Here is a 14,251-nt window from a genome sequence, read left to right as displayed (position 1 = left end):
CAAAGCCAACACCTCCTTTGGCCGCCATTCCTTCCAGTTCTCTGCTACCAATGACTGGAACGAATTGCAAAAATCTCTGAAGCTGGAGACTCTTATCTCCCTCACTAACTTTAAGCATCAGTTGTCAGAGCACCTTACCGATCACTGCACCTGTACACAGCCCATCTGAAATTAGCCCACCCAACTACCTCATCCCCATATTGTTATTTATTTTGCTCATTTGCACCCCAGTATCTCTATTTGCACATTAATACTAATTGTAATTATTTTGCACTATAGCCTATTTATTGCCTTACCTCCATAACTTGCTACATTTGCACACACTGTATATATTTTTTTCTGTTGTATTTTTGACTGTATGTTTTGTTTTACCCCATATGTAACTCTGTGTTGTTGTTTTTATCGCACTGCTTTGCTTTATCTTGGCCAGGTCGCAGTTGTAAATGAGAACTTGTTCTCAACTGGCTTACCTGGTTAAATAAAGGTAAAAAAAAAAAAAAAAAAAAAAAAAAAAAAAAAACTGCATCAAGAACAGAACTGTTTTGGAAAATGGGAGTACAGCACCCATTCCTTTTTCAGTATGATAATTGGGTTGCCACCTGTCCGTTTGTCACTAGCACTGTCCAGTTCTCAGCCTAACGTTTGGGTGAAATGTTGAAATAAGCCTCAATGTCCAGTAAAAACCTGAAAGACGAAGTGCAGGCTATTGTCCAGTTTGACAGAGCAAAGGTAGAATCAACTGTATTTGTCAGGATTGTTTGTGACTGTAGTAGACTCAATCTTGCTTCTTTAGCACTTCTCTTGCCCCTCTCCTGTAGTAGAGACCGTAACCAGCACCCATGAATTCAGCAGTGTCATGACAATAAATCATACCAGAACTGTGGACACAGAGAGACAGAACAGAGACTTCAGAAACGCATGTGCAGCAATCCACACTATTTAATTACATGCAATAGCACAGACAATTTCATTCCATGATGTAAATCCAGTAGACTCCTGATGAATGCAGTGGTTTGGGACTGAGCTAAATGCATGCACATAAACATACTACCGTTCAAAAGTTTGGAGTCACTTAGAAATGTCCTTGTTTTCGTAACTCTGCCTAGAAGGTCAGCATCCCAGAGTCACCTCTTCACTGTTGACGTTGAGACTGGTGTTTTGCGGGTACTATTTAATGAAGCTGCCAGTTGAGGACCTGTGAGGCGTCTGTTTCTCAAACTAGACACTCTAATGTATTTGTCCTCTTGCTCAGTTGTGCACCGGAGCCTCCCACTCCTCTTTCTATTCTGGTTAGAGCCAGTTTGCGCTGTTCTGTGAAGGGAGTAGTACACAGCGTTGTACGAGATCTTCATTTTCTTGGCAATTTCTTGCATGGAATAGCCTTCATTTCTCAGAACAAGAATAGGCTGACGAGTTTCAGAAGAAAGTTCTTTGTTTCTGGTCATTTTGATCCTGTAATCGAACCCACAATTGCTGATGCTCCAGATACTCAACTAGTCTCAAGAAGGCCAGTGTTATTACTCCTTTAATCAGCACAACAGTTTTCAGCTGTGCTAACATAATTGCAAAAGGGTTTTCTAATGATCAATTAGCCTTTTAAAATGATAAACTTGGATTAGCAAACACAACGTGCCATTGGAACACAGGACTGATGGTTGCTGATAATGGGCCTCTGTACGCCTATGTAGATATTCCATTAAAAATAAGCCGTTTTAAAACTACAATAGCCATTTACAACATTAACAATGTCTACACTGTATTTCTGATCAATTTTATGTTGTTTTAATGGACAATTTTTTTTATTTTCTTTCGAAAACAAGGACATTTCTAAGTGACCCCAAACTTTTGAACGGTAGTGTATAGCATGTAGATATCAGGACAGACTTACCCTGCATGTCTACTGTAGTCAGACTGGTGGTGTAAATCCTTGCTGAAATAGACTGTTAACACATATCACAATCCGTACTATATCTTCATCACTATGGTTGCCCAGTGTGTATCTGGTTCTGGTGGTTCACTCACCAAAACATGTGTAGGTGGCCATACCCCAGGAGAGGGCGCTAACCTGGCCTGGGTCCTTGGACTGCCACAGGCATTGGGGCTGGGCAAACTTACTGCCAGCACTGATGAAGGTGCACAGGCTCTGAAAGAGGTGGAAAGGTTAGGAAGGGTAGGCAATTGATTAAGATAACTTATATCATAATGTCTGAAGACCAATGTTATTTCATCATTGACTGGTGCAATGCCTGGAATTAATGCATTGGATGAATGCTCTCAATCATTCAGAGACACTAATTATATTTGGCTGTGGAAACAATTTGACCAATGTGATTCTAATAATAGTCCTTTGCAAGCTGTTCATCATTTCATTAATTACCCAATAAGCTTTCTGGCATTGTGGACAAGACATCTGACTGTCTGAATAACCTACTGCTCTTTCTCACATCTCTCCTCAGTCTTCTACTTACCATGGCCAAGTCAATGATCCACTTCTGCACAGTGAGTAGTTGCCAGCCTCCCACAAACCTGATCAAGCCATGTCAAGGGTCTGTTACCTATCGTCCAAAATGTTCACGCGGAAAGTATTCAGACCTCTAGACTTTTTCCACATTTTGTTACGTTACAGCCTTATTCTAAAATTGATTACATTTGTTTTTTTCCTCATCAATCTACACACAATACCCCATAATGACAAAGCAAAAACAGAATAAAAAATAAAAATAAAAAACAAATATGACATTTACATAAGTATTCAGACCTTTTACACAGTACTTTGTTGAAGCACCTTTGGCAGAGAATACAGCCTCGAGTCTTCTTGGATATGACGCTAGAAGTTTCTCCCATTCTTCTCTGCAGATCCTTTCAAGCTCTGTCAGGTTGGATGGGGAGCGTTGCTCCACAGCTATTTTCAGGTCTCTCCAGAGATGTTCGATCAGGTTCAAGTCCGGGCTCTGGCTGGGCCACTCGAAGACATTCAGAGACTTGTCCCGAAGCCACTCCTGCATTGTCTTGGCTGTGTGCTTTGGCTCATTGTCCTGTTGGAAGGTGAACCTTCACCCCAGTCTGAGCGCTCTGGAGCAGGTTTTCATCAAGGATCTCTCTGTACTTTGCTCCGTTAACCTTTCCCTCGACCCTGACTAGTCTCCCAGTCCCTGCCGCTGAAAAACATCCCCACAGCATGCTGCCACCACCATGCTTCACCGTAGGGATGGTGCCAGGTTTCCTCCAGATGTGACGCTTGGTATTCAGGCCAAAGAGTTCAATCATGGTTTCATCAGACCAGAGAATGTTGTTTCTGAGATTCTTTAGGTGCCTTTTGGCAAACTCCAAGCTTCTGTCTGGCCACTCTACCATAAAGGTCTGATTGGTGGAGTGCTGCAGAGATGGTTGTCCTTCTGGAAGGATCTCCCATCTCCACAGAGGAACTCTGGAGCTCTGCCAGAGTGCCCATCGGGTTCTTGGTCACCTCCCTGACCAAGGCCCTTCTCCCCCGATTGCTCAGTTTGGCCGGGCAGCCAGCTCTAGGAAGAGTCTTGGTGGTTCCAAATTTCTTCCATTTAAGAATGATGGAGGCCACCGTGTTCTTTGGGACATTCAATGCTGCAGACATTTTTTGGTACCCTTCCCCAGATCTGTGCCTCGACACAATTCTGTCTCGGAGCTCTATGGACAATTCCTTCAACCTCATGGCTTGGTTTCTGTTCTGACATGCACTGTCAACTTTATATAGACAGGTGTGTGCCTTTCCAAATCATGTCCAATCAACTGAATTTACCACAGGTGGACTCCAATCAAGTTGTAGAAATGTCTCAAGGATGCTTAATGGTAACAGGATGCACCTTAGCTCAATTTCGAGTCTCATAGCAAAGGGTCTGAATACTTATGTAAATAAGGTACAGTGCCTTGCAAAAGTTTTCATCCCCGTTGGCGTTTTTCCCATTTTGTTGCATTACAACCTGTAATTTAAATTGATTTTTATTTGGAATTCATGTAATGGACATACACAAAATAGGCCAAATTGGAGAAGTGAAATTTAAAAAATAACTTGTTTCAAAAAATTATAAACAATAAATAACGGAAAAGTGGTGCGTGCATATGTATTCACCCCCTTTTCTATGAAACCCCTAAATAAGATCTGGTGCAACCAATTACCTTCAGAAGTCACATAAGTAGTTAGATTGCACACAGGTGGACTTTATTTAAGTGTCACATGATCTCAGTATATATACACCTGTTCTAAAAGGCCCCAGAGTCTGCAACACAGCTAAGCAAGGGGCACCACCAAGCAAGCGGCAACATGAAGACCAAGGAGCTCTCCAAACAGGTCAGGGACAAAGTTGTGGAGAAGTACTGATCAGGGTTGGGTTATAAAAAAATATCAGAAACTTTGAACATCCCACGGAGCACCATTTAAATCCATGATTAAAAAATGGAAAGAATATGGCACCACAACAAACCTGCCAAGAGACCAAAGATAACCCTGAAGGAGCTGCAAAGCTCCACAGTGGAGATTGGAGTATCTGTCCATAGGACCACTCAACAGAGCTGGGCTTTATGGAAGAGTGGCCAGAAAAAAAGCCATTGCTTAAAGAAAAAAACAAGCGAACACGTTTTCTGTTCGCCAAAAGGCATGTGGGAAACTCCCCAAACATATGGAAGAAGGTACTCTGGTCAGAAGAGACTAAAATTGAACTTTTTGGCCATCAAGGAAAACGCTATGTCTGGCGCAAACCCAACACCTCTCATCACCCCAAGAACACCATCCCCACAGTGAAGCATGGTGGCGGCATCATCATGCTGTGGGGATGTTTTTCATCGGCAGGGACCGGGAAACTGCTCAGAATTGGAGGAATGATGGATGGCGCTAAATAAAGGGAAATTCTTGAGGAAAACCTGTTTCAGTCTTCCAGAGATTTGAGACTGGGACGGAGGTTCACCTTCCAGCAGGACAATGACCCTAAGCATACTGCTAAAGCAACACTTGAGTGGTTTAAGAGGAAACATTTAAATGTCTTGGAATGGCCTAGTCAAAGCCCAGACCTCAATCCAATTGAGAATCTGTGGTATGACTTAAAGATTGCTGTACACCAGCGGAACCCATCCAACTTGAAGGAGCTGGAGCAGTTTTGCCTTGAAGAATGGGCAAAAATCCCAGTGGCTAGATGTGCCAAGCTTATAGAGACATACCCCAAGAGACTTGCAGCTGTAATTGCTGCAAAAGGTGGCTCTACAAAGTATTGACTTTGGGGGGTGAATAGTTATGCACGCTCAAGTTTTCAGTTTTTTTGTCTTATTTCTTGTTTGTTTCACATGAAAAAATATTTTGCATCTTCAAAGTGGTAGTAGGCATGTTATGTAAATCCAATGATACAAACCCCAAAAAAATCAATTTTAATTCCAGATTGTAAGGCAACAAAATAGGAAAAATGCCAAGGGGGGTGAATACTTTTGCAAGCCAATGTACCTAGGAAATGCAAGTGAGTAAGCCATAGAAGCATGCAGGTGAAACCTGGTGATGGAATGTTCAGTCAGACTTGAACTGATCATGGACGGTATCATATAACGAGCTTGGATAGGGTGTTTTCATACGATAGCTTAATTGTTCAGGATCCAATCAGACTATGGTCCAGAACAAATATATATTGTACTCTACTGTACTAAACACTACTTTTCTTTACTGTACTGCATTGTACTGTACTACTGTATTGTAGTGTACTCTACTGTATATTATTGTACTGTACTCTACTCACTGTACAGTACTGTACTGTACTGTGCTATCCAAACTTGTGAAACATACATCTATGATAGGTACAGAAGCAATCAATGAATCAGAATCCAAACTCTCCACCATGGCCAAGACCAAAGAACTCTCCAAGGATGTCAGGGACAAGATTGTAGACCTACACAAGGCTGGAATGGGCTACAAGACCATCGCCAAGCAGCTTGGTGAGAACGTGACAACAGTTGGTGCGATTATTCGCAAATGGAAGAAAAACAAAAGAACTGTCAATCTCCCTCGGCCTGGGGCTCCATGCAAGATCTCACCTTGTGGAGTTGCAATGATCATGAGAACGGTGAGGAATCAGCCCAGAACTACACAGGAGGATCTTGTCAATGATCTCAAGGCAGCTGGGACCATGGTCACCAAGAATATAATTGGTAACACACTACGCCGTGAAGGACTGAAATCCTGCAGCGCCCGCAAGGTCCCCCTGGTCAAGAAAGCACATATACAGGCCCGTCTGAAGTTTGCCAATTAACATCTGAATGATTCAGAGGAGAACTGGGTGAAAGTGTTGTGGTCAGATGAGACCAAAATCGAGCTCTTTGCCATCAACTCAACTCGCCGTGTTTGGAGGAGGAGGAATGCTGCCTATGACTCCAAGAACACCATCCCCACCGTCAAACATGGAGGTGGAAAAATTATGCTTTGGGGGTGTTTTTGCCAACAAGGGTTTTGCCACCAAGTATTAAGTCATGTTTTGCAGAGGAGTCAAATACTTATTTCCCTCATTAAAATGCAAATCAATTTATAACATTTTTGACATGCGTTTTTCTGGATTTTTTTGTTGTTATTCTGTCTCTCACTGTTCAAATAAACCTCCCATTAAAATTATAGACTAATCATGTTTTTGTCAGTGGGCAAACGTACAAAATCAGCAGGGGATCAAATACTTTTTTCCCTCACTGTACCTATGGATGTTTTTCAAGGCCTACCTTCAAACTCAGTGCCTCTTTGCTTGGCTTCATGGGAAAATCAAAAAAAGTGAGCCAAGATCTCAGAAAAAAAATGGTAGACCTCCACAAGTCTGGTTCATCCTTGGGAGCAATTTCCAAATGCCGGAAGGTACCACATTCATCTTTACAAACAATAGTATGCAAGTATAAACACCATGGGACCACGCAGCCGTCATACCGCTCAGGAATCCCAGAACAACAGCAAAGGACCTTGTGAAGATGCTGGAGGAAACAGGTACAAAATTATCTATATCCACAGTAAAACGAGTCCTATATCGAAATAACCTGAAAGGCCGCTCAGCAAGGAAGAAGCCACTGCTCCAAAACCGCCATAAAAAAAAGCCATTGCTTAAAGAAAAAAATAAGCAAACACATTTGGTCTTCGCCAAAAGGGATGTGGGAGACTCCCCAAACATATGGAAGAAGGTACTCTGGTCAGATGAGACAAAAATTTGAGCTTTTTGGCCATCAAGGAAAACGCTATGTCTGGCGCAAACCCAACAACTCTCATCACCCTGGGAACACCATCCCCACAGTGAAGCATGGTGGCGGCATCATCATGCTGTGGGGATGTTTTTCATCGGCAGGGACTGGGAAACTGCTCAGAATTGATGACTTAAAGATTGCTGTACACCAGCGGAACCCATCCAACTTCAAGGAGCTGGAGCAGTTTTGCCTTGAAGAATGGGCAACAATCCCAGTGGCTAGATGTTCCAAGCTTATAGAGACATACCCCAAGAGACTTGCAGCTGTAATTGCTGCAAAAGGAGGCACTACAAAGTATTGACTTTGGGGGGGTGAATAGTTATGCACGCTCAAGTTTTCCGTTTTTTTGTCTTATTTCTTGTTTGTTTCACATGAAAAAATACTATACTGTATATTATTGTACTGTACTCACTGTACTGTACTGTACTGTGCTATCCAAATTTGTGAAACTATGATAGGTTCAGATTTGGTCCAGTCCGGTCCGCATGTGGACGTTAACATTAAGGCCAGAGTGGACTGAACAAATTTCAACTACTTTTCAACGTCCATAGACGTTCAGTGTCAGCCGGTGCTCATTGGGTGAGGATGCTGGTTACAGTAAATGGAAATAGAGGGGGCTCATGGGTATGTGTCAGTAAGAGCTGGGAGAAGTAACATTACATGGAGAGTGAGAGAGAGGCAAAGAGAGAGAGAGAGGGAGGGGTTGTCCAGACTAAGACTGTTTTAATACTCTTGCTTTGACCACCAGACAACTGAAAGTGAAAGAAAACAGTTAGGCCTATGAGCTGAACATAATAGTATGCCGGTGGAAGGAAGGGCAGTAACATGTGACCCAACTGTGGTTTGTGACTATTATGATTTCCCATTGTAGTCAAGTCAGTTGCAGGCATTCCATTACAGATTTTTTGGTAATTCCGTTACCAATTTGGTAACGGAATTACAAGTTTTAATCACTTAATAATTCATAAACAAATTGATATCAGTAAAATCACTATAACTAATTGGTAGATCTACCATTACTTGTTACTTCTGTGAATTTTCATTATCCTTCCTCCTCATGAGTGAGAGAAATTAGAATATATCTTACAGATATGTGGGTAACGGAACAAGGCAATATTTCTTAAACTTACAGAAGGTAAACAATTTCTCCAAAACTAAATATATACTTGTTGATATTAGTTAACAGGGGTATTTACATCAACATTATTGTGTTTTGATGTATTTCTGATACCTTTCAATACTTTTTCTGGTAGATGTTTTCTAAGACCTCTTTTGCATCTGTTTATCCATAAATCAAAGCCATTGCTTATGCTTAATATTTAAGATGGAAAATGTTAGAAAAATGTATCTATGCCTACATTACACAAAAATATAGTCTTAGCTTTGATTTGACACCCAATTTGATATGCTCCTATGAACTTCACATGTTAGTGCTCATGGGTCCTTTTCGATGTAAATGACCTTTACCTTCCCATGCTGTATCACTCCTTCCTTACCTAGGACTAGTGTATTTCTGGCCCAGTGTCAGGATCCACTGAGCGTGGAGGATGATAAACTGATATTCTTCACAGCTTTATATTTATTTTCTCACAGAGATAGACCTTTCCATGTCCATTAGAACAAGCAAACACACACTGATGTTTTTGTCACAAAAAATTGCCAGACTGCCATCTGGGTGGATGAGGTCTAATTCCCTGGGCTGTCCTTAATCTGATGCTGAACCTAATCTGATAAATACTTGCCCTGCAACAATGATATTTCAGAGCAACACTGCAACATGGTGCATGTCATCATGATTGAATGGTTTGGTGTCATTCTTGTGTGAACTTCAGAGGAAGGTGTATTTACTTTCATCTTACTTGAGTCAACCACAGAATTAGGAAGCAGGGCCGGCCCGCTCATTAGGCAGAATTAGGCGCCCGCAAGTGGCGGCAGATTTACGAGTGGGCATTTTCTGAGCTAAACTGACCAAGACGCACCTCCAACAACATGTAAAACCTCACATAATTCTTCCCCAAAACAATGACAATTTCTCTCAACCAGTGGCATATGGGCTTTTTAGGTGAGCACTGATGCCGCCCTGTGATAAGAAGTGCCGACTTTGCCAAATCCAGGGAATCAAAATATTTATCTTGCGCGCCTCTCCAGGGTGCTGTTGGAGAGACGCATCGCTGCAGCGCTCCACGAACATTCCGTTAAAAAAACCATCTAACATAAATCATGTAGCAGATAGGATATGGTAGAAAGAGTATGTGGCCTTTTCTGTAGCCTACAGGCTGGAGATAAAATGTATGACAACGTAATGAGATGGAAACTTTTTACATTATGCAGGTTTCTCCAATCAAATAGCCTAACCTAAATGGCGCCCAATTAAATAGAAAATGCGCTGACATGTTAACAAACAACATATCCTAAAAGCAGGACAGGTCAAAGTAAAATGGACAATATGAAATGGACAATTAGGCTACTACTCACAACCACTGTCCAGGAGTTTCATCCCGTGGACTAAATTGTCATGATCAGTGGTTTCAAATTTGTATCTATTGATTTTTTACGAACAGATCATAGTGAAAAAGAAAATACTGCATTTCCCGCTATTTAAGTGTTACCGGCCTCAGTCTGTAGCTGAGGTGGCCTGTAATAGTAAAAAGAACGGACACAAGTTTACGTCTGCACAGTTCTGGCGCTTTCTTTATTCTGAAGAATTTTTTTTTCTCTTGTTCAATTGTCTATTTTCTTGTTCGTACTTTAAAAAACATTCACATCAAACAAGTGCACACTTTAAATTACACAACATAAATGCACTTTACGTAAAGCAGAATGTTCCACAAATAACCTTGTCTTACTGTATGATTTCACATGAAAACCAAAATGTATTTGACATTCATACAATAGAAACACTTATATATATGAAGTCCAAAATAACTGAATGTTTTTCTATATACCGCTACCAATTTAGAAAACTGACAACAATACATTCAGCTTTAAGATAGTAGCACCTCTTTAAAATCGTCTCTCTCTCATGCACCCGCACTGTCTGCACTAAAAGTCCACAACTGAGCGTGGGCGGCCAGTTTACCAGCTCGTGAGCACAATTTTACACAAAATCAATAACATGTAAAATGAACTCAGAAATCCCTAACAAATGGATTCTTTATAAAATCTCCTAGACAAAATCCAGTACAAGTAAGCTATTCAGTAAACATAGTCTCTGTGATTTGTAAATCGTTTTTACCTCAGCTAGCATCAAGCTAACATATACTCTCACTTATTGTAAATCACGTTCTTCTCTCACTCAGTTCGACACAAAAACAACGCCAAACCTTTCCTAACGTGATAATACCTTGACAAATTTGTTAAATAGCATGTTATTACATATTCTTTCGATATTAGAACGTTTGGAAGTTCTGTTACATAACTGTAATAGTAAAAAGAACGGACACAAGTTTACGTCTGCAAAGTTCTGGCACTTTCTTTATTCTGAAGAATGGTGCGCGCGCTTGTCCAGAACTTACATTTACATTTTAGTCATTTAGCAGACGCTCTTATCCAGAGCGACTTACAGTTAGTGAGTGCATACATTTTTCAACTTGCTGTTTCTCCTACTACCAAAGTGCAACAGTGCCATCTATTGGCCTGATGGACTACTAATGCTAAAGCATGTAGAGTATACAATTTAGATTAATTAAGACAAATACATAAACAAATTGGTTTAAATATATATATATATATATATATAATAAAGGGGTGTCTGTTCTTAGTGACTTTGTTTTCAACCCATTACATAAGCACATTGCAAATAGGCTCAGGATAACTCTTGATAAAGTTGGGTAGCTGATATTCAGAGCTTAAATAGTCAAATTGATTAGTCACAGGAATTAGGACTAATAAAACCAATGCAACGGCCTGTTTTACAAACGGTGGGCCTACTACATGGATGGGCATTCATACGTTTCAATTTCAGGCGACAGTGTAGGTTATGCCTCAGTAAGCATAGACCGATGCTGATGCCTTTTGGATGTCTTTTTTTGGTTCTGTCCAGACTGGGCATTTTCTTTTGTGCAGTCTGTAGCGGCCATGATTTCCACGTCCACGGACTTTGGTTTTTGGTCCGTTCCGGACCAAATCTGAACCAAACATAGATGTCTATAAATGACATTTTCAACTTTCATTCAGAACAAAAAATGAACATGATTTCAACGTCCAGAAAATATGTATTTTCAACTTTCATTCAGAACCGAAAATGAACCTGTTTTCAACATTCAGAAAATACATACACTGCTCAAAAAAATAAAGGGAACACTTAAACAACACAATGTAACTCCAAGTCAATCACACTTCTGTGAAATCAAACTGTCCACTTAGGAAACAACACTGATTGACAATAAATTTCACATGCTGTTGTGCAAATGGAATAGACAACAGGTGGAAATTATAGGCAATTAGCAAGACACCCCCAATAAAGAAGTGGTTCTGCAGGTGGTGACCACAGACCACTTCTCAGTTCCTATGCTTCCTGGCTGATGTTTTGGTCACTTTTGAATGCTGGCGGTGCTTTCACTCTAGTGGTAGCATGAGACGGAGTCTACAACCCACACAAGTGGCTCAGGTAGTGCAGCTCATCCAGGATGGCACATCAATGCGAGCTGTGGCAAGAAGGTTTGCTGTGTCTGTCAGCGTAGTGTCCAGAGCATGGAGGCGCTACCAGGAGACAGGCCAGTACATCAGGAGATGTGGAGGAGGCCGTAGGAGGGTAACAACCCAGCAGCAGGACCGCTACCTCCGCCTTTGTGCAAGGAGGAGCAGGAGGAGCACTGCCAGAGCCCTGCAAAATGACCTCCAGCAGGCCACAAATGTGCATGTGTCTGCTCAAACGGTCAGAAACAGACTCCATGAGGGTGGTATGAGGGCCCGACGTCCACAGGTGGGGGGTTGTGCTTACAGCCCAACACCGTGCAGGACGTTTGGCATTTGCCAGAGAACACCAAGATTGGCAAATTCGCCACTGGCGCCCTGTGCTCTTCACAGATGAAAGCAGGTTCACACTGAGCACATGTGACAGACGTGACAGAGTCTGGAGACGCCGTGGAGAACGTGCTGCTGCCTGCAACATCCTCCAGCATGACCGGTTTGGCGGTGGGTCAGTCATGGTGTGGGGTGGCATTTCTTTGGGGGGCCGCACAGCCCTCCATGTACTCGCCAGAGGTAGCCTGACTGCCATTAGGTACCGAGATGAGATCCTCAGACCCCTTGTGAGACCATATGCTGGTGCGGTTGGCCCTGGGTTCCTCCTAATGCAAGACAATGCTAGACCTCATGTGGCTGGAGTGTGTCAGCAGTTCCTGCAAGAGGAAGGCATTGATGCTATGGACTGGCCCGCCAGTTCCCCAGACCTGAATCCAATTGAGCACATCTGGGACATCATGTCTCGCTCCATCCACCAACGCCACGTTGCACCACAGACTGTCCAGGAGTTGGCGGATGCTTTAGTCCAGGTCTGGGAGGAGATCCCTCAGGAGACCATCCGCCACCTCATCAGGAAGGAGCATGCCCAGGCGTTGTAGGGAGGTCATACAGGCACGTGGAGGCCACACACACTACTGAGCCTCATTTTGACATTAAGGACATTACATCAAAGCTGGATCAGCCTGTAGTGTGGTTTTCCACTTTAATTTTGAGGGTGACTCCAAATCCAGACCTCCATGGGTTGATAAATTTGATTTCCATTGATATTTTTTGTGTGATTTTGTTGTCAGCACATTCAACTATGTAAAGAAAAAAGTATTTAATAAGATTATTTCATTCATTCAGATCTAGGATGTGTTGTTTAAGTGTTCCCTTTATTTTTTTGAGCACTGTATTTTCACCTTTCATTCAGCACCTAAATTAAACCTATTATGTAATATGTATTTTAGACGTCTGTCACGATCGTCGGATATAGAGGACCAAGGCGCAGCGTGGAAGGTGAACATACTTATTTATTAAATGATACACGAACAAATCGATACGTGACGTCCACAGGTGCAAAACACAAACCAACACGGAACAAGATCTCACAAACACTGTGGGAAAACCACCTGACTAAATATGGTTCCCAATCAGAGACAACCAGCAACAGCTGATACTCGTTGCCTCTGATTGAGAACCACTCTGGCCAACATAGATATACAAAAACTAGACTAGACACAACAAGCACAAAACATAAACTCTACACACCCTGGCTCAACTTAAGAGTCCCTAGAGCCAGGGCGTGACAACGTCTTTTCAACGTCATTTTGCTTACTGGGACTATTTTAGTTTTGCTAATGTAACAGGTCAAAGAATTACAGATTTTTGCAACCGTTCATTTTCTATTTTTTATTTTATTTTGTGAGTTGATTTCACTAAAATATTGTATTGTTCAGCATTTCGTGTAGTTTACAGATATTGGGAGAGTTAGTTGTGTAAGTGCGCCCTCTAGAGTGTTGGTTTGGTTATATGCGGAGTTGTCTCATGCTTTTCTCAGTCTGCATTCTACTCGACTGAGAGAGGTATGTGTTCACTTCGGCGTGATATAAACTTGATATACCTGTTAAAACTAAAACGTTTCAGTGCACATAGTAACTTGTATGTATATTATATGATGAGTGTACATATATTTAATCAAGCTGTGTCGTGAATTTAGCTATTTTTGAGAGTTTGAGAAATTGCTAACTTAGCTAACCTCGTGTTTTGTTTAGCTGTAAGTTAGCGATTGTCATTCTATCCTCTTGTGTTGAAGCCCACGTTTCAGTTTTTTTTTTTTATGTTAGGCGGATTCTGGTCGAGGGTAGAGTTTTGAACATTTTCTCTCCTTGATGTTGAACAGGTATGTATTCCCTATATCAGGTTAAAAATATGTGTTCATTTAAAATGTTTTCATGTATTGATTAGTGTTTAATGGCACTGAAAAGCTCAAATGTGAAGGATTACATGTTGCTTCGTGCATATTACTGTATGTATTACCTATTTGAAAGATGGTTTATGTCATGTTGCACAGTATTAATGT

General features: G+C 41.5%; 1 pseudogene; it reads right to left on the bottom strand.

Annotated features, from left to right (window-relative positions):
• Positions 1-775: 775 nt before the first annotated feature.
• LOC121538911 lies at positions 776-8,699 on the bottom strand (annotated as a pseudogene).
• Between the last annotated feature and the right edge of the window lie 5,552 nt (positions 8,700-14,251).

Source organism: Coregonus clupeaformis, chromosome 25 (assembly GCF_020615455.1).
Source record: "Coregonus clupeaformis isolate EN_2021a chromosome 25, ASM2061545v1, whole genome shotgun sequence".
Lineage (NCBI taxonomy): Eukaryota > Metazoa > Chordata > Actinopteri > Salmoniformes > Salmonidae > Coregonus > Coregonus clupeaformis.
Note: the sequence above shows the minus strand (reverse complement) of the source record. Positions and strands in the feature narration are given on the sequence as shown.